Source organism: Microtus pennsylvanicus, chromosome 22 (genome assembly GCF_037038515.1).
Source record: "Microtus pennsylvanicus isolate mMicPen1 chromosome 22, mMicPen1.hap1, whole genome shotgun sequence".
NCBI lineage: Eukaryota > Metazoa > Chordata > Mammalia > Rodentia > Cricetidae > Microtus > Microtus pennsylvanicus.
In genome coordinates this window covers 66731-89816 of record NC_134600.1, presented here as the reverse complement: position 1 = coordinate 89816, position 23086 = coordinate 66731, and the positions used below count along the sequence as shown (strand labels likewise).

At 41.7% G+C, this 23086-nt stretch overlaps 1 long non-coding RNA gene across 6 annotated transcripts in view; it reads right to left on the bottom strand.

Annotated features, from left to right (window-relative positions):
- Positions 1-23086, bottom strand: part of LOC142839751 (uncharacterized) — a 54230-nt gene that overhangs the window by 19009 nt on the left and 12135 nt on the right. For 2 of the 6 annotated variants that reach the window (XR_012908829.1, XR_012908828.1), the window contains exon 1: positions 19539-19802. This is a non-coding gene — a long non-coding RNA (uncharacterized LOC142839751). Of the gene's footprint in view, positions 1-14282; positions 14558-19538; positions 19808-23086 lie in introns of those variants that run through there. The other 4 variants (XR_012908827.1, XR_012908830.1, XR_012908826.1 and 1 more) reach the window with 4 other exon arrangements.

Genomic DNA, 23086 nt, shown 5'->3' with positions numbered 1-23086 from the left:
TCATACAGCAGTGGTTCCCATGGCTTTTTGTAAGACATATATTTGTGTTGAGGAATCATTTATACTTCTAGGGTAAAATGAAACGTTAGTGTGTTGCATTCTTCCCTACTGTCTTTATCTCAATGGAGTCACCTTTGGGAAGACCATGAGAAGTTCTTTTCTGAAGTACATCACCTCCATCAAGGTTGCAGAGAACATCAAGTTCTTCATGTTGTATATTGTTCATTTTATAAAAGCTCCCTCCAGAAATGGAAGCCTCACAGACATGGTGGCTGTCCTTGTGTTAATGTCGACCTACCACAGTGTCAACTGAGAGGGAAGCCTCTAATGAGAAACTGCCTACATCAGATGAAGAGGTTGGTCTTTGGACACATGTGTGTGTGGTTTCCCTGATTATTAATTCACAAAAGAGGTCCCGGTCCGCTGTAGGCAATACCATTCCTAGGGAGGAGGCTCTAGGTTAGATAAAAGTACCAGCGAAGCACGAGCCTATGGGCAAGCCAGAGAAGGGACTAGCTAATGTAAGACTTTAAGACAATCCTGAAGCCATTTCTGACTATTCTAAATCCTCTCAGCCTCCGTGCCATAGTGCTTCCCCTCCTCCCCTGGGAACTAAGGACCTTATAGCTACACACGCAGGTACTCAGTTCCTGAACAATTACCCATATACGTACGTTTTGATTCAGTCCCCTGGGAAACGGGGTCAAAATGACCTCTGACCTCATCTGATCTGGCAACAGCTCTCTAGTCAATTATTGGTAATAGCCCTTCTGAATGAGCCATTCACAACCCCCCTTGATTCTGTGGCCTTCTCCTTTAAAAGTAGCCTGTCTCTCGGCTTCCTGAATGCTGAGGGACCCTGTCATGACAGAATTAATAAAATCCTCACGCCTTTGCTTCAGCTATGGTGTGAGAGTTGGTCTCTGGCGGCGACTCCTCCTCGGTGTTTGGACGCTGGAGTCCACTCTTCCTTCCAGGCTTCCTTCCTCCAGGTTCTTGCCTTGAGTTCCTGCCCCGATTTCCCCAGTGATGAACTGTGACTTGGAAGCCTGTGCCAAATAAACCCTTTCTTATCTAAGCTGATATTGTGTTGGAGTGTTTTAGAACAACGCCAGAAACTGCTACTGTGGCCCACTCTGTTGGCAGACACAGGCAAAGGAAGGCACATTCCAGACTAGTCTGGGCGACATAACGAAACACTGAATCAAAAACTAAAACCCAAACCGTGGTGATAACCACGAAATGAAAGTGTAAATCCACTCTTAGGAATACAGGTCGCTGACCAACATTATTCTGCTGTGTCATGTTATGCCAATGCCTGTCTGTCTCTGATGTTCATTCTCTCCTCTCAGAGCCATCGAAGTCCTCCCGTCTCTTGGGCTTTCTCTAATACTGCTGCAGGTATGAAGTGAATTGATCTACCATGACTTCCTTTAAAGGAACCATGGAATTGATTTTTCATGTGTGTCGAGTGAGAGAGGAGGAAAGCCTCATTTGTATACATGGATAGCCGGCAATCCCAAGACCACATACTGAAAAGATGGCAACACTTGAGGTGTTCGCATATCAAGCATGACATGTTTTGTTCAAAAACCTGTGACTTTCTAATCAGTGACCTGGAGACTAGAAGGAAGTGGTGTTCTGTTCGACCAGTATGCTAGATTAAGCAAACCAGTTGAAAACAACAGATATAATTTAATAATTGAAAACGGGGAAACTCACACGACTGGGGTAAAGTTTCCCATGTCCAAAACAGGTCTGGAGAACACCATGCAAAGAGAGCCAAAGAGAGCAAACTCACCCAGATTCCCAGGTTTTCTTCCCTGGCCCCAAGCAGCCACACCCTAGATAAAAGTGATTGGCTGAGCTTCCCCATCAAGATATCAACTTCCTCTAAAGGGTGATGACAGAAAAAGTTAAATCAGTCTCTTATCCATTGAAAACATTCTTCATGCCTGAAGGTGACATAGATATTTTAGGAAAGAAAGAAAAGTAAGAGTCCCGAGAAAAAGCAGAAATACACAAATATAAACAATCAGAAATTCTTCAGGCTGAAGGAAAAGAATACCAGAAACAACAACATCCTTTTGTGCAAATAAAGACCATCAGAAGGCTTGAATGTCATCTTAATACCAAGTTCCCTATTTCCACTTTTTTTCCTTTAAAATACACACAGGGCCTGGCAGGATGGCCCAGCGCCTACAGATGTTTGCAGGGACCAAGATGGCCTGAGTTTGCCTCCCTGGTACACTGAAAAGGGAGAACTGACTCCTAAAATTTGCCCGCTACCTCCACGTGTATATTGTGACACACATGCATAAAAACATGTGCACAAAATGTAAAATATATGTGAATGTTTAAAAGAAAATTATGATATTTTAGGAATGTTTAACACATATGCACATGAATTAACTATAGTGTATTGTATAATAAAGAACACTAGAAAATGGCAAATGAATTTCTATTGTTAAAAAGTTTTACTACTGACATATGATCTCACCCTGTATCCCATACTGGACTGAACCTCACTATATGGCACGGCCTGGCCTCAATCTTATATGAAACCATCTTGATCCTGGGATTACAGGTGTGAGGCACCACACCTAACATCAAGATTTACTTTATGGAAAAAGGGGACAAAAAGCAATACTGGGTAGAATATAAAATACTAAGGACATATAATTTATAATCACTAAAACATATCAAGTTAAAAATAAGAATTGGAGAAACAAAATATGAGCAAATCACTTTTCATAAGGGATTTAAAGAATATGATACAGATCAAGACCTCGCTGGCCACAACCTGAAATAATTTAAGTAGAAACAAATAAAAAATACACCAGATCAATGAGACAAAAAGTAGGTTATTTTATATAATAAAGATAGACAAACCCCTATGCAACCTATTAAAGATGAGAATAAACATCCAAAGCAACACAATCAGAAATGAAAAGGGATACAGACACTACGGAAATCCACAGAATTCTTAGATCATACCAAAAAAACCAGTACTGCACAGAATTGTAAAACATAAATGAAATGGACACTTTTCTGGGTGGGTACCATTTACATCAATTAAATAATGCCTAGGTGAACAATTTCAATATGTATATACTCTTAAAGGAAAAAGAAGCTCCCGTAAAAAGCAAACAAAATATCCCAGGACAAATGGTGTTAATGAAGAATTCCATTACAACTTCCCTACTCTTCTAAGTGCTGCACATAATATAAACAGAAGGAACATTGCCAAAACTCTTTTTATGACTATGCAGTAAGATTGTCGCAAAAACAAAAAGAATCAACCGAGGAAGAGAATAAAAAACTAATCTCAATATTGAACATGAATGCAAAAATACTCTATCCCATCCTAGCTTGCCACCAAGGACTCCTATCCATCTGGAATGTGTTGATGTCCATCACCACAGTCTACTCCAGGGTGGAGTAGATATAAGAGACTCCAGAGCTGAGAAAACTAAGAGAAGACAGACCAAGAAAAAACCACAAGCACAGAGATAGCCGCAGCAAAGACCATACCAAGCAGGCAAGACTCTCCTAACAGGATTGGTACAAATGTGCATGCATTTATGTAAGAATACCTCCAACAATTTGAAAGACAGCATGATAGTATGAGAAGCCAGGGAATATACAACAGGAGAATTTGAACACCCTAATCCAGAGGTAGTACAAGAAATAGACTTTAAACATAAAATTATGAAAAATATAGGGACCATCAAAAAGAATGTAAAAAAACAACTTCAAACAAAAGGATGAGAAGAATAACAACAACTCTGAAGAAATGAGAAATCTATCAAAGAATCCCTGGGAAAGGAAACCAAGAAAAAGCAATCAAACTGGTAATGGAAAGATTTCAAGACTTGAAAACTGTAATGGAGGAAAAGGATTCAACAAAATTAGAGAATAAATCTTTCCCAACCTAAAAAATGATATTCCTATTAAGGTAAAAGAAGCATACAGAACACCAAATAGACTGAAACAGAAACCCTCACCGCATAATAATAAAAACACAAAAGATACAGTATTAAGAAAGAATATTAAGAGCAGCAAATACTTTATACTCACAGCAGGAATATATCATCAGGATGAAGTATCAATACCAAATATAAATTTCAGTAATATAAAAGCACCCACATCACTAGAAATAAATTTATGCCCGAAACCACACTAATAGTAGGAGACTGCAGCACTCCTCTCTCAATAATGGACAGGTCAACCAGACAGAAACATAACAGAGAAATAAGAGGAATAATGGAGATGATGAAATAAATGGACTTCAGAAATATCTGTAGAACATTCCGCCCTAATAGTAAAGCATATATCCTCTCACCTACTCATAGAACCTTCTCGAAAATTGACCACAAACATGGATAACAAAGTGAACCTTATATGACACAAAAAAATTTTGCAGAGGCAGGCAGATCTCTATGAGTTCTAGGCAGGACTGGTCTACAAGAGCTACTTACAGGACAGGAACCAAAAGCTATAGAGAAACCCTGTCTTGAAAATCCAAACAAAAAAAATGGTAGGGGGGGTGATTGGGCTGGAGAGATGGATCAATGGTTAAGAGCATTGCCTGCTCTTCCAAAACTCCTGAGTTCAATTCCCGGCAACCACATGGTGGCTCACAACCATCTGTAATGATGTCTGGCGCCATCTTATGGCCTGCTGACACACACACAGACAGAATATCGCATACATGATAAATAAATTACCAAGAAAGTAAATATTTAAAAAAATTTTGCAAGCACATGAGCATTATCAGATGACCATGGATCAAAGTTGAAGTATAACAACTGTTATTACACCAAAGACAGACAAACTCATGGAAAGGGAACAGGCAACCACTAAACTGTACCTGGGTCAGGGAAGAAATAAAGAAATGAAAGTATTCCTTGAATTCAAAGAAAATAAAGACACAACGTAACCAAACTGAAAGTGGCGCTAGGAGGAAAATCCATCTTCTCAGCACCTCATGAAAAGGTCTATAAAGCTGACCACACTGTGGAACAAAGTAAACATACACAGAAAAAAACTGGAGTAATACACTGTGTCCTATCAAATGACCATGATTTAAAATTAGAACTTGACAACAACAGTACTATCAGAAATCCTACAAAACAATGGAAATTGAACAGCAAACTACTTAACCACGCATGGACCAATGAAAAATAAAATAAATACTTCCTAAAACTCAAGAAAAATGAAGGCACGTTGTACCCAAACCTATGTAACACAATGAAAGCAGTGCCAAGAGGAAACTTCCTAGCACAAACAGAAAGCTCACACTAGTGACTTAACAACACATGTGAATGGTCTCGAAAAAAAAAAGCAGACATGACCAGAATAAGTAGAAACAGAAAATAAAAAAATTGAGGGCGGAAATAAATTGAAACAAATAAATAATACAATGAATCAATGAGACAAAAAGCAGGTTATTTGACAAAATAAAGAAGATAAACAAACCCTAATGCAAACTAATAAAAGACAAGAGGGAACATCCAAACTAACACAATCAGAAATGAAAATGGATACATGACAACAGACACTAAGGAAATTCACAGAATCCTTAGATCGAACCACAGAAACCTGTACTCCACAAAATTGTGAAACATAAATGAAATGGACAATTTTCTGGCTAGTCAACATTTACCTAAAATAAAATGAGGCTTGGATGAGCAATTTAAATAGCCATATACTCTTAAAGGAAATCGAAGCTCTCATCAAAAGCAAACCAAATATCCCAGGGCCAAATGGTTTTAATGAAGAATTCCATCAGAACTTCCTGTACTCCTCCAAATGTTGCACAAAATATAACCAGAAGGAACATTGCCAGACTCGTTTTATGAGTATGCAGAGTCAGGGGAAAAATTCCTGGAGATCTGACAGCCAAACTAGCGAAAAAAGCAAACTCCAGATTCAATGACTCACCTTAAGACATACTGTGGAGAGCAACAAAGGAAAACCCCTGATGTCAGCCTCAGGCATCCATACATGCGTGAACGTGTATAACCATGTGCACCCCATTCCACATACACACACACCTAAGAATTTTCTCTGGATGTACTTTGTAGCATTCCTTGGGTAAGAATATGACCTCATACCTATTGCAGGATGATCAAGATCAGAGTTCTATTAACTTTATTATCAAAAAAATCTTAGCCAGGCGATGGTGGCACACGCCTTTAATCCCAGCACTCGGGAGGCAGAGGCAGGCAGATCTCTGTGAGTTCGAGGCCAGCCTGGTCTACAGAGCTAGTTCCAGGACAGGCTCCAAAAACACAGAGAAACCCTGTCTTGAAAAAACAAAAAAAAAAAAAAGAAAGAAAAAAATCTTATAGATGTCATCCCTCGCCACTTAAGTACAAACTCTCCCCTATAGCAGAACTACACCATAGGAAATGAATATATCAAATTGTATTTATACCCCCGGGCTCCATACCACATGATTAGTTTGTTGGGCACAAATTATAATGATCATACTTCCTGTTTCTTGGAAGTTTGAGAAATTACTACATCATCACTGATATTACCTAGGAGAAAATGTTCTGCAAAAAAAATAATAGTCACTTTCAGCTTCTAAAACTTTTAAGACATTTATCTTTGGTCATATATAAAATACTGACCACTATACTAAGTGAAGAAACAAAAAAAACATATATGAAACTTTTCAAGTAAGAGTCTGAAATGCCTATGAAAACGGGAGCATTTCTTCTGGGTAACCGGTGCTGGCTGCTTCAATATGAACAGTCTTTAGACTCTGAACATTAAACCTCCATGGAGGCAATACTAACTGCAGAGCTCACTACACTGAGTCTGGCAGTTCTATCATACTACAATTAAAAGTCCTAAAAATACCAAAAGAGAATAATCATGAAAAACACTACAAAGTTTGAGTGAAGCGTTTCTATATTAACATCAACAAATGCATGAGGTCAATTTTTAAATCTGAAAAATTACATGGGGCTACTGAGAGAGCAAGCGTATTTGCCTTCATGAAGGATTTTTATTTAATTTAGACTCAATTCATTCTTCTTCTTCCCTGAGAATGTGGAGGGCATGGCCAAGCTTAACCTTTGATCTCCGCATAACCAATAAGGAGGAAATAAGCACCTCTACCAGGAAAAGGAAGAGTGAAGAGATGCAGCAGAGCAGGGATCTGCAACTAGCTGACCATGTACTAACGACCCAGGTAAAAACTAAGCTTTATGAAAGTGAGGGTGGAAAGAGTCCTAGGCTCTAAGATGGCTCATATGACAGGCACACCAGTGGATGTCATGCTCCCTGATGAGGACACTGCACATGGGCATCTCAACGCTGGCAGTGGTCCCAAAGTCTAGAAGTGTTTTACCCTAAAAGCATCAACTGCAATCAATTTCTAAGTCTGTTTTGCCTCTGTCCATGACAAGAACCAACTTGTTCCAAAATTCTATAAAATGTTTTTTCATGTTAAACTCTGCTGTTTACAGAAAACATGAAAAAACAAGGACATGAATGCTGCTATCACATGATACTCATAATATTTTCAATCTCAAAGCCTTCGGATCCATGAAAGAAACCAACACCGATAAAAGTCGACTATTTCAGGATGAGATCAGTGATGGCTTACGGCGAGTTGTCTAAAGGACAATTTCTGTCTTTGTGACACACACCCAGTTAATGTTAAACTAAAACAAACTCAGGTAGTAAGTGAACTAGGACAAAATATGCTTAAGACAGTCTAAAATTGTATAAAGACAGTTCACTAATATGTCTAAGTTTCTTTCTCATTTCTCTTCAAAGGAAATCTGTCATAAAAATACACACATTTTATCAAACACACTACACACTACACCAACACATACACACACGATACAAACACACTACACACACCATACTACACCAAACACATATACATACACACATCACACACACACTACACCACACACATACACACACCAAACACATCGCACACACTACACCACACACATACATTTCTACACAATACACATCACACTAAACCACATACATATACACATCACACACTCCACACTATACCACACTACATCACACGTACCACACACATACATATACACACCATCCACACCACACACACTACACCACACACACATACCTACACACATCACAATACACCACACACACATACACACACATGACACACACCATACTACACCACACATACCACACTAAACCACACACACCATACACACACACATCACAATACACCACACACACATACACACACATGCACACACACACTAAACCACACACACATATACACTACACACTACACCACACACACACACATCACACACACACACTACACCACACACACACCACACACACACATCACAATACACCACACACACCACACACACACATCACAATACACCACACACATACACATCACACACACACACTACACCACACACATACACACACCACACACACACACACACATCACAATACACCACACACACACTACACCACACACATACACACACCACACACATTACACACCACACACATACATATATACACAATACACATCACACTAAACCACATACATACACAACATCACACACGCCACACTATACCACACTACATCACACGTACCACACACATACATATACACACCACACACATCACACATACACTACACCACACACACACCTACACACATCACAATACACCACACACATACACATCACACACACACACTACACCACACACACATACACACACCACACACATAACACATACACTACACCACACATATACACGCACCACACACATCACACACACACCACACATACATACACACACCACACACACATTACACACCACACACACATCACACACACACACCACACACACACACCTACACACTACACCAAACACATACACACCACACACATCACACACCACACACACATCACACACACACACCACACACATACACACACCACACACATCACACATACATTACACCACACACATACACACACCACACACATCACACACACCACACATACATACACACACCACACACATACATACACACCATCCACACACACACATACACACCACATACATCACACACACACTACACCACACACATACACACACCACACACATCACACATACACTACACCACACACATACACACACCACACACATCACACACACATCACACACACATCACACACACATCACACACACACCACACATACATACACACACCACACACACATTACACACCACACACACATACACACCATCCACACACACACCTACACACTACACCAAACACATACACACCACACACATCACACACCACACACACATCACACACACACCACACACATACACACACCACACACATCACACATACATTACACCACACACATACACACACCACACACATCACACACACACCACACATACATACACACACCACACACATACATACACACCATCCACACACACACCTACACACTACACCACACACATACGCACCACATACATCACACACCACACACACATCACACATACACTACACCACACACATACACACACCACACACATCACACATACACTACACCACACACATACACACACCACACACATCACACACACCACACATACATACACACACCACACACATACATATATACAACTAAACCACATACATACACACATCACACACTCCACACTATACCACACTACATCACATGTACCACACATACATATACACACCATCCACATCACACACATCTACACACTACACCACACACACATACCTACACACATCACAATACACCACACACACATACATACACATGACACACACCATACTACACCACACGTACCACACTAAACCACACACACATACACACACCACACACACACACACATCACAATACACCACACACACATACATACACATGACACACACCATACTACACCACACATACCACACTAAACCACACACACCATACACACACATGCACACACTATAAAGAATCTTAAAGCAGTTAGACATGGGCATGGGCATAGTGGCACACACCTTTAATCTCAGCACTTGAGAGGCAGAGGCAGGCAGATCTCTTTGAGTTCAAGGCCAGCCTTGTCAACATAGAGAATTTCAGAACAGTCAAGGATACATTGAAATCGTGTCTCAAAAGTACAAAAGAAAAAAAAAACATCAGCAGCAAGTAGTTAGTTTAACCAATCCAGAGAATAAAGAAATTTTATGGAAAAATAAAGTAAAAATGAACACTGCCTAACTAAGGTTTTCATTAATCTTAAACATAGCCCAATTTCTTGCTATTTTTAGAAGAATTATTTACGTGTGTGAGTGCTTCTATTTGCATGTGTGCCTGCACGAAAGAAGAGGGCACCCGTTCCCATTACAGATGGTTGTGAGCCACCATGTGGTGGCCGGGACTCGAACCCAGGACCCCTGGAAGAGCAGCCAGTGCTCTTAACTGCTGACCACTCCTCTAGCCCCAACTCCTTGTCATTTTAAGGCTAGAGATACTGTTCTATTTCTCCTTAAACCATACACCAAACAAAAAATAGCAAGTGAAACCAAAATTTCAAATCACAAAGATAACCACAGCTCCTCAAGAATAGCCTGGGTGCCAAGAATGTAGGATCCAAAAATTGTGTATACAAAAGTCAAATCTATACTTTTTTTTTCAAAAACAATGGATCATGTCAAAGCTTGAAAACATCACTTTCTTTGCACATGAAAAACATGTACGTTAATAAGACCTAACAGGAGATGTAAATATCTGGGTAGGGAAGGTCTACAATCACAGAACTTAGGAGGCGGAGGCAAGTGAATGCATCAAGTCCGAGCCAACGTGGGCCACACAGTAAGACCCTATCTCTGAAGAAAGACCAACTAACCAACAAGTGACCAGAGTAATCCCTGTAGCATTCTATAGCCATCTTCCAAGGTTTCAAAGATCACTTTCAGACTGTTTAACTTCAGCATGATGCAGAATGATAACAACAGCAAACATTTGGTTTCTGATGGTAATGACAACCTCTGAATTACTTTTATTTATTTATTTTACAGCCCGACTGCAGTTTCCCCTCCTTCCTCTCCTCTCATTCCCTCCCCCTCACCTCTGTGCCCCCAGTCTACTGTTTCTGCTGCATTACTTTTTAAGTTGTCTTTCCTATCCTTGTGAGCAAAATAAAAAATACAACACACAGATCTCACTCATTGTTTCTTTCCCTTAGCCTTTTCCTCAACTGTTAGATTTCCCCAAACACAGATGGAAATGTCCAGTATGAAGGAAGAAATGGAATGTTTTCACATTCGGTATTTAACTGGTAGCGATCCATTTTCATGATTCCATGCTGGGCTTAAACTTGCTATGCACAGTTTTTTTTTTGTTAGAATTTATTTATTATGTATACAGTGTTTTTCCTACATATATGCTGCAAACCAGAAGAGGGCACCAGATCTCATTACAGATGGTTGTGAGCCACCATGTGGTTGCTGGGAATTGAACTCAGGACCTCTGGAAGAGCAATCAGTACTCTTAACCTCTGAGCCATCCCTCCAGCCCCTATACACAGTTTCTTATGTTTGTTTTTCTGGCTATTTTAGACAAATTTCTAAAATGAATTTATGAGTTCAAGCACTAAGACCTTTGAGAGAGTTACAAAAAATTGCATACTGCTTTTCAAAGCTAATAAATTGTACACTTTTATCTCTTTTGATCACTGCATCCTCAAAAACATTGGACATTTTTAGTGTTATAGTATTTGTGTTCTAATAAATAAAGTTTTACTGGAGATCAGAAGGCAAAGCAGCCACCCTAGTCAGCCCTACAGGCCAGGGAGTGGTGGCACATACCTTTAATCCCAGGACTCAGAAGACAGAGTTAGATGGATCTCTTTGAGTTCAAGGCTACCCTGGGCTACAGAAAATCAATCCACAAACAGATCCAGGTGGTGATGGTTCACACCTTTAATCCCAGCTTTTGGGAATCACACACCTTTAATGGAGAGAGGTGAAGACAGGAGCAATATGACTGGGCAGAGAGTAGAATATTTTTTGTTCGTCTGAGAGTTGGTAGAGATAAGATCTCTCTAGTTGCTTGACTGCTTTGCTTTTCTGATCTTCAACTTGAACCCAATATCTATCTCTAGGTTTTTATTATTCGTGCAACAGAAATTTCTCTTCCTAAAAGAAAATCAATTTAAGCACCAAAAGGAAGACCGAAGGACTGTTGGGGGATATCAGGAACAAAGCCCGTGTCTCACCCATACTAAACAAATACTCTACACTGAGTCACAGTCTCAGTACTCAAATGTTTCATCACGAGTTTACACATTTTAAAGGTGACTGCATTTGTCTGTGCTTCAACTGTACAAACTTTTAGTCACTTTTCCAGGATCCCCTAATATTAAGTTGCTATACCTCAACATAAAACTGCTGCTTGACATCCAGAAATTTAGTGTTTATACAGTCCAAAAAACCTTACTTACTGTAACTTTCCCACTATTTTTATTATTGGAAAATTCTTTTCCATTTTGACATAGCTATTGATATAGTTTCAGTGCCTTTGTTAAAGATACTACACATTTCAGACATAGACCTCAGGGAAATAGAGTTGGAACTGACCTGCAAGCCTCCTTCCCAAGGACTAGCTCTAGTAGTACCTGAAGATGCTATGCAAACTGCCAAAGGAAAAGAGAAATCAACATTCCTACCCAGCTATAAAACTTAGGAACCTCAGTGATACACGTGCTTGCACAACCGTGTTGAGCCTTTCACTGTGCTGGTGCTCTGACATGGGGATCAGACAAAAACTATCAGGATCAGTTTTCAGGAAACTGGAGACAGGCAGATGTCTGTGAGTTCAAGGCCAGCCTGGTTTACGTAGTGAGTACCAAGACAGCCGAAGCTATGTAATGAGACCTTATCTCTCAACGATGTTTTCTTCATTTTACTGGCACACATACAGGTTTCTTTTAGTCTTTAAAACCAAATCTCACTTCTAAGACAAAGTGTGAGGTAGTCCCTTCTACTGCTAAATTATATAGAAGACAATTTTAATTATGTTGTCCTGTAGACAGAGCAAGGGTACCATTTGCTAAAAGTAATGGAGAAACTCGGGCACTTTGAGGACTCCTCAGAATAGCTACCTTATTTCCTTTGGAGGGAAACTGTAAAAGAGAAAGCATCAACTGAGGCCTGTTAGAAATCAGTAACCCTGGCATGCATGCTGCTTAGGTTTCATCAACTGTGACATCGAGAAAATGACTTTAGAATATAAGTTTATGCTGAAATAAGAAAACCACCTAGTTCAGAGATCAGTTTCCTCCCTCTTGTTGTTATGGCTACATGGAATGCACTTTTGCATTACGAAAGATGTCTGAGAGGTAACATAACTACCAACCACCCGTCCCTTCCTAAAAACTAATAAATATTGCAGAAACTCAAGAATGACCCAACATATTACCAAGTGGTCCTTCTGAGTTGTTGTGCCAGGATTACTAATTTCTAATAGGCCTCTGCTGTCGCTTCCCTCGACCCTAGTTATCCTCTTCAGGGAGAAGGCAGGTGAGATTCATCTTGATTCACCCCGTTGTCGACCAAATGTGGAAAATTCTTTAAGCACGGCTACTTTTCCATTTTGTCTACACACTGAAATCATCTGGGGAACTTTCAAAACCTTAACGCCCAAGTCACACCCCAACCATGCACATCATAATATCTAAGGGGTGGGTGGGGCCAGTCACCTATACTTTAAAAAGTGTCCAGTATGGTCCAAGATGAAGCCAAGGTTGATACCTGCTATGCTGGATCGCCCCTCTTGATTTCGAGTGACTTCTGCCATAAGTGAAATCAGAAAAGCCAACCTGGAGCAAGTCAGAACCACAGCCATGCTCAGAAGGTACAGTGGGATCCCAATCACGGGGACAGCACAAGTGCTGCGCTGAGCTCCACCAAGGGTTACCCCGCGCCTCACTGGAGGACCATGCTTTCAAACAGCTTGCCCTTCCAGCAAAAATAAGTCGGCTAATTTTAAAGGTACCATTTGTCTCTACTCATTAGAATTTTCTTCAAAAAAAAAGGCAAATCTCTTGAGAAGGACAGAAAATGTGTACACCCTGGCCCAACACGAACAAAGGAGCTCTAAACCCCTGGCTGCCTAGAAAGCACCTGCCAACCTCTAGGCGGGGAAGCGCCCAGCCCACAGTCATTGCACCTGCCAAGCCTTGCCCGCCCCTCCTACCTTCCAGCAGCTCGTCCAACCTGGTGATCCTCCGACTGCCGTCTATGGTGTAGATTGTGCGGACGCCCTGAGGCAGGTTCACATTGTCAGACAGCGAGCAGGTCAGCTCTGTGAGAAGCGAATCAAAGGAACTGAAGCTATCATTGGAGGTGGCAAAGACCAGGCCATTGAAGTAGCAGTCCCCATTCCGGTAGAAGCGTGCCTTCTTGGCCTTCTTCTCAAAGCTTTAGGCCTGCAAAGTCCGCGTGCGGTAGAAGCTGCAGTGTGCACTGTGCGCCGGGCTGGGGATGAGCCCATTGCAATTGGAGCCAGAGATGCTGCTGCCCCCGGAGGAGCTCCCAGACCCTCTCCACAACCGTGGCCGCAGCCTTTTGTCCCGTTCTTCAAAATGCTCCAGCTCAATGCTCCTGGTGCTGGCCGTCGCGGCTGCTCAGAGAAAGCTCTCCACAAATAAATAAATTAATGAAGGAACGTCCCCACAGCCCCAGCCGCAGCGTGCCGTGATCTGGGCGCTCTGGCCTTAAAGCATTGGGACACCTGGCTCGAGCACGAGGGCCTTGCTCACAGGTGGGCCCCGTTCAGCCCTAGTGATGCCCCACCTCTAGCCACGCCCTAAGTACACCTTTATGGCACAACAGGACTTAATGGGGTTTTGACACTGGCATGATATGCTCCTCCCTCTGGGCCTCTCCGCTGCCGCCCCGCGCCCTCCCTCAGCACCGTGTGACCCTGTTCACCCTCCGCCCCCTCCGCGCCCCGTACCAGCTCCAGCGGCGGCTGCAGGTCACAGGTGGTGCTTTCTCCGCTGTTCTGAAGTGCACCAACTAGATATTTACTAATGCTAATGGCGTTTGGTTCTTGTTTTGGGTTTGGGGAAGGGGGAACCGAGGGAGCCTTGCCTGTGCATGTGTATTTTAGACATATAGACACCACCATGTCAAAAGACCCAATGCCTCAGTTCCGCGGGAATAGATGAACTTTCCTCCACCCCACCAGCACAGGGAGCTTCAGTGTAGTGATGTTTTGTTTGGTTTTGTGTTTTTTCTTCAGCTTTCACCCCTGATAAGTGACTTCAGCTGTTTCTTATATAGAGCAATTAGAAGCCAGGTGGTAGTGACGCACACTTTAAATCCCAGCATTCGGGAGGCAGAAGCAGGCGGTTCTCAGAGGAGGTCACCAGTTTCAGTCAAGGTAAGGGAATACTGTGGGAGTGTGACACTGTTCGCCCTCCGCCCATAAAAGCAAGAAGAGTTAAGGGACCCTTCCATTTAAGGTCACTGAGTTCAGACTGGCAAAACCAAGAATCCCATCTCATACCCAGATCACAATCCCTGCACAAACTCTCATTCTATTGCCTTCAGCTCCTCAAAAACTCGTTCAGTCCTTAAAATGAGTTCAATGCTTCTGAGTATGAAGCCAAACAGAGAAGAAATGATATGTGTTCAGCCATGCTGTTTCTAATCAACACCCTCGCATTGGTGCACACACCCAACATTAAAATCACTTAAAATGCCAATAAAGTCTTCCACAGTATATCACTCACAGAATGATCCTTCTGAGTCACTGGTCCTCTTTCAACACAAAACATGGTATGATTACTCTACCGAGCTGAACCATATCATAAAGCCTTCAAGTATTAGCCATATACTCATAAAAGGCATTTGTAAGAAGAGTTCGATACAAAGGTAGCTTTTCCATAACTAAATCTCACTGATCTCCCTAGGAAGCACAAATAACTCTAATACCCATTGTCAATATTGAAGTTACCCCAAATTTTAGTGATTAGCCATTAAAGCAAGAAATGTTTAGGGACCCATCCAAGGTCACTGAGTTCGGACTGGCAACACCAAGAATCCCATCTCATACACAGATCACAATCCTGCACAAACTCTCATTCTATTGCCTTCAGCTCCGCAAATACTCGTTCAGTCTTCAGAATGAGTACAATGCCCCTGAGTGTAATACCCAAGGGCCTATATTGCACTGACCGCAAATTTTAGTGATTGGCCATCAAACCTAGAAAAGTTAAGGGACCCTTCCTTTTAAGTTCACTGAATTCGGACTGGCAACACCAAGAATCCCATCTCATACACAGATGACAATCCCTGCACAAACTCTCATTCTATTGCCTTCAGCTCCTCAAAAACTCGTTCAGTCCTCAAAATGAGTTCAATGCTTCTGAGTGTGAAGCCAAACAGAGAACAAACGATATAGAACTCATTCAGTCCTCAGAATGGGTCCAATGCCTCTGAGTGTAATACCCAAGGGCCAATATTGCACTGACCCCAAATTTTAGTGATTGTCCTCAAAATGAGTTCAATGCTTCTGAGTGTGAAGCCAAAAAGAGAACAAACAATATGTGTTCATCCGTGCTGTTTCTACAAAACACCCTGTCTTTGGTGAACAACCAACATTAAAATCACTTAAAAATCCCAATAACTTCTTCCACAATATATAAATTACAGTATGATCTACATTTTATGAGTCATTGGTCCTCTTTCAACACACATGGCATGAATCCTTTACAGAGCTGTACTATATCCTGAAGCCATCATTTATTTGCCACATAATTATAAAAGGCATTTGTGCGAACGGTTCGAGTCAAAAGGAGCTTTCCCATAACTAAATCTCAACGATCTCTCTTGGAAGCCCAAATAAATGTAATACCCCAGTGCCAATACTGCAGTGACCACAAATTTTTAGTGATTCGCCATTAAACCCAGAAGAGTAAAAGGACCCTTCCATTTAAGGTCACTGAGTTCGGACTGGCAACACCAAGAATCCCATCTCATACACAGATGACAATCCCTGCACAAACTCTCATTCTATTGCCTTCAGCTCCTCAAAAACTCGTTCAGTCCTCAAAATGAGTTCAATGCTTCTGAGTGTGAAGCCAAACAGAGAACAAACGATATGTGTTCATCCGTACTGTTTCTAAAAAACACCCTGGCTTTGGAGAACACCCCACATTAAAATCACTTAAAAATGCCAATAACTTCTTCCACAATATATAAATTACAGTATGATCTACATTTTATGGGTCATTGGTCCTCTTTCAACAAACATGGCATGAATCCTTTACCGAGCTGTACTATATCCTGAAGCCATCATGTATTTGCCACATAATTATAGAAGGCATTTGTGTGAAGGGTTCCATTCAAAAGGAGCTTTCCCATAACTAAATCTCAACGATCTCCTTGGAAGCCAAAATAAATGTAATACCCCAGTGCCAATACTGCAATGACCACAAATTTTTAGTGATTCGCCATTAAACCCAGAAGAGTTAAAGGACCCTTCCATTTAAGGTCACTGAGTTCGGACTGGCAACACCAAGAATCCCATCTCATACACAGATCACAATCCTGCACAAACTCTCATTCTATTGCCTTCAGCTCCTCAAATACTCGTTCAATCCTCAGAATGAGTACAATGCCTCTGAGTGTAATACCCAAGGGCCAATATTGCACTGACCCCAAATTTTAGTGATTGGCCATGAAACCTAGAAGAGTTAAGGGACCCTTCCATTTAAGTTCACTGAATTCGGACTGGCAACACCAAGAATCCCATCTCATACACAGATGACAATCCCTGCACAAACTCTCATTCTATTGCCTTCAGCTCCTCAAAAACTCGTTCAGTCCTCAAAATGAGTTCAATGCTTCTGAGTGTGAAGCCAAACAGAGAACAAACAATATGTGTTCATCCGTGCTGTTTCTAAAAAACACCCTGGCTTTGGTGAACAACCAACATTAAAATCACTTAAAAATGCCAATAACTTCTTCCACAATATATAAATTACAGTATGATCTACATCTTATGAGTCATTGGTCCTCTTTCAACACACATGGCATGAATCCTTTACCGAGCTGTACTATATCCTGAAGCCATCATGTATTTGCCACATAATTATAGAAGGCATTTGTGCGAAGGGTTCGAGTCAAAAGGAGCTTTCCCATAACTAAATCTCAACGATCTCTCTTGGAAGCCCAAATAAATGTAATACCCCAGTGCCAATACTGCAGTGACCACAAATTTTTAGTGATTCGCCATTAAACCCAGAAGAGTTAAAGGACCCTTCCATTTAAGGTCACTGAGTTCGGACTGGCAACACCAAAAATCCCATCTCATACACAGATCACCCTCCCTGCACAAACTCTCATTCCATAGTCTTCAGCTCCTCGAATTGGCTATATTACTTGCCTCTTTGATTGCTCTGCTTACACTCTTGAGTACTTGACCAACTACTGCATCCTATTGGAATTCTTCCCTTTCGAAAAGAAGAAGGATCAAATGAAGAAATGCATGAAGGAAAGACAGACAAAAAGAAGAAAGGAAGAAAGAGTGCTGCTAAGGTCAAGACCAGAGAAAAACAGAGATCCTCTCTGCTTCATAAGAAAAACCAGTGAGGTAACTGGAAGTAGGGTCAGGAGACAGGAATTAAATAGGGTAGTATCACCTGATTTCTTAGCACTGATACCTGAATTAGATAGGGTAGTATCACCTGATTTCTTAGCACTGATACCTGAACCTCCTTTCAGGCAAATCAAATTAGCATTTGAGCATAAGATCCAAAATTCACTCACTCTCTCTCCCTCGCTCTGTGTGTTTGTGTGTGTGGGTGTGGGTGGGGGTATTGTGAGGTTGTAGTGGTGTGTGTGGTATGTAAGCTCCTAGTATGATTTCCTGATGTGTCCAGGAAGGAGAACCTCCACACCAGATGATCAAATGTGTGTGTGTACGTGTGTCTGTGCACAGTCACGCGTGTCTCTGCACATTTGAGGTTGATGCCTATATACAGGTTTGAGTGTGTTTTCTTGTGTCTTGTCCACTTTTTTTCTGAGACAGAGTCTTTCATTGGCCTGAAGCTCACAAAATAGGGTAAGCTGTCTGAGCAGTAAACCCCAGGAACATTACGTATCCACAGTTTTGTGCTGGGATTCCACAACTGGAGTTTTATGTAGATTCTGGGGATTGCAAATCAAGCACCTTGTTAATTGAGCTTTCCCCTCAAATCCTAGGATGAAGTTTTAATTGGGATACAAAATAATCAGTTAGAAATGTGGTTTTTAAAAAGTGGATTTATTTTTTTTAAAAAAGGAGGGGGGTGTATTCTGAAAACATTGACTTTGATCCTGAGTTCTAAGTGTTTTCCAAATCAGCTAGGGCTCCAAAAGACCAAGGTATTATTCCACCAAAACCCAAGTTGGTGAGCCAAAGAGTTTAAAACTTACAGCTAACAGATGAGGAGTTACTTACAGGAGCAAAGCAGCGACACCACAGAAAGTCTGACTGCAGCAAGGAAAGATTCCTTCTCTGTAGCCAGATAGATGGAAGTGCCTGCCCGTCAGTCGACCGTTCACACTCTCAGTACTCCAGTGTCTCCAGAGGCTACAGAAACACAAGTAACTGGGTCAGAATCACACACAGATGACAAGGAAATACTTCGAGGAGAGCTGGAATCTCAGGTGAGAGTCTAATAACTCCCACTCCAGGTTAAATGCCCTTGTATAAAGAACCATCAGCAGGCCGGTGGTGGTAGGCTCAGTAAGTCGTGGAAAGCAAGCCTGTAAGCAGCATTCCTGCCATGGCCTCTGTATACTGGTATATTTGTGTTAAAATGAATAAAGCTTGCCTGAAAATAAGCGGGCAAAGCAGCCACACTCCTCAGCTATACAGGACCGTGGTGGTGGTGGGGGGAGCAAAACTTTAATCCCAGTGCTCAGGAGGCAGAGGCAGGCAAGTCTCTGAGTTCAAGGCTATTCTGGGCTATACAAGATTGATCCAGAAACAGATATCAGTGTTTGGGAATCACACATGTTTAATCCCAGTACTGGAGAAGGGGAGACAGGAGCAATATGAAGAGCAGAGAGAGGAATATAAAGGGGGAGAGACAGGAACTCAGGAGTGTGGAGTCTGATAATTTGTGGAGACAGGATCATCACCTTGAGTCTGAAGACTTGGTAGAGGTGGTTGGCTGCTTTGTATTTCTGATCTTCAGCTTGGACCCCAATACCTGCCTCTGGGTTTTTATGATTCTGCTACACCTCTGCTTTGATTTCTGCTTCGAGATTCCTTCCTTGATTTCCTTACATGATGGACTAAAACTGGAAACTTAAATAAAGCCTTTCAATTTGATTTTGACCATAGTGATTACAATTTAAAACTAATACAGCATATTCCCAAGTGGGGGATAAACCAGACACCCTTAAATCTCATATATGGGCCATCCATAATCTTCAGCGTGACACATACCCTGCATTAAGAGCCCCAAACCACCATTAAGGCCACTTCGCTTTGAAGAATTTTTTTTTTAATTTTAGAGATTTATTTTACGAAAAAGTTGCAAAAATAAGACAGAATATTCCCAAATGCCCTGAACCTGGTTGATTCTTTTGTTACGATTTTGAGTGGATGTGTCACAATTGTTGAGCCAATCAAGGCATTCCTAATTACTAAATCCATGGTTTATTCAGATATCCTTATCTTTTACCATTACTCTTTACCATTGTCCATTAGTGTCTCCCACGAAGACACTAATTCATACAGCAGTGGTTCCCATGGCTTTTTGTAAGACATATATTTGTGTTGAGGAATCATTTATACTTCTAGGGTAAAATGAAACGTTAGTGTGTTGCATCCTTCCCTACTGTCTTTATCTCAATGGAGTCACCTTTGGGAAGACCATGAGAAGTTCTTTTCTGAAGTACATCACCTCCATCAAGGTTGCAGAGAACATCAAGTTCTTCATGTTGTATATTGTTCATTTTATAAAAGCTCCCTCCAGAAATGGAAGCCTCACAGACATGGTGGCTGTCCTTGTGTTAATGTCGACCTACCACAGTGTCAACTGAGAGGGAAGCCTCTAATGAGAAACTGCCTACATCAGATGAAGAGGTTGGTCTTTGGACACATGTGTGTGTGGTTTCCCTGATTATTAATTCACAAAAGAGGTCCCGGTCCGCTGTAGGCAATACCATTCCTAGGGAGGAGGCTCTAGGTTAGATAAAAGTACCAGCGAAGCACGAGCCTATGGGCAAGCCAGAGAAGGGACTAGCTAATGTAAGACTTTAAGACAATCCTGAAGCCATTTCTGACTATTCTAAATCCTCTCAGCCTCCATGCCATAGTGCTTCCCCTCCTCCCCTGGGAACTAAGGACCTTATAGCTACACACGCAGGTACTCAGTTCCTGAACAATTACCCATATACGTACGTTTTGATTCAGTCCCCTGGGAAACGGGGTCAAAATGACCTCTGACCTCATCTGATCTGGCAACAGCTCTCTAGTCAATTATTGGTAATAGCCCTTCTGAATGAGCCATTCACAACCCCCCTTGATTCTGCGGCCTTCTCCTTTAAAAGTAGCCTGTGCACACTATTCGAGGTCTCTCGGCTTCCTGAATGCTGAGGGACCCTGTCATGACAGAATTAATAAAATCCTCACGCCTTTGCTTCAGCTATGGTGTGAGAGTTGGTCTCTGGCGGCGACTCCTCCTCGGTGTTTGGACGCTGGAGTCCACTCTTCCTTCCAGGCTTCCTTCCTCCAGGTTCTTGCCTTGAGTTCCTGCCCCGATTTCCCCAGTGATGAACTGTGACTTGGAAGCCTGTGCCAAATAAACCCTTTCTTATCTAAGCTGATTTTGTGTTGGAGTGTTTTAGAACAACGCCAGAAACTGCTACTGTGGCCCACTCTGTTGGCAGACACAGGCAAAGGAAGGCACATTCCAGACTAGTCTGGGCGACATAACGAAACACTGAATCAAAAACTAAAACCCAAACCGTGGTGATAACCACGAAATGAAAGTGTAAATCCACTCTTAGGAATACAGGTCGCTGACCAACATTATTCTGCTGTGTCATGTTATGCCAATGCCTGTCTGTCTCTCCTCTCAGAGCCATCGAAGTCCTCCCGTCTCTTGGGCTTTCTCTAATACTGCTGCAGGTATGAAGTGAATTGATCTACCATGACTTCCTTTAAAGGAACCATGGAATTGATTTTTCATGTGTGTCGAGTGAGAGAGGAGGAAAGCCTCATTTGTATACATGGATAGCCGGCAATCCCAAGACCACATACTGAAAAGATGGCAATCCCTTCCATACACTTGAGGTGTTCGCATATCAAGCATGACATGTTTTATTCAAAAACCTGTGACTTTCTAATCAGTGACCTGGAGACTAGAAGGAAGTGGTGTTCTGTTCGACCAGTATGCTAGAATTAAGCAAACCAGTTGAAAACAACAGATATAACTTAATAATTAAAAACGGGGAAACTCACACGACTGGGGTAAAGTTTCCCATGTCCAAAACAGGTCTGGAGAACACCATGCAAAGAGAGCCAAAGAGAGCAAACTCACCCAGATTCCCAGGTTTTCTTCCCTGGCCCCAAGCAGCCACACCCTAGATAAAAGTGATTGGCTGAGCTTCCCCATCAAGATATCAACTTCCTCTAAAGGGTGATGACAGAAAAAGTTAAATCAGTCTCTTATCCATTGAAAACATTCTTCATGCCTGAAGGTGACATAGATATTTTAGGAAAGAAAGAAAAGTAAGAGTCCCGAGAAAAAGCAGAAATACACAAATATAAACAATCAGAAATTCTTCAGGCTGAAGGAAAAGAATACCAGAAACAACAACATCCTTTTGTGCAAATAAAGACCATCAGAAGGCTTGAATGTCATCTTAATACCAAGTTCCCTATTTCCACTTTTTTTTCCTTTAAAATACACACAGGGCCTGGCAGGATGGCCCAGCGCCTACAGATGTTTGCAGGGACCAAGATGGCCTGAGTTTGCCTCCCTGGTACAC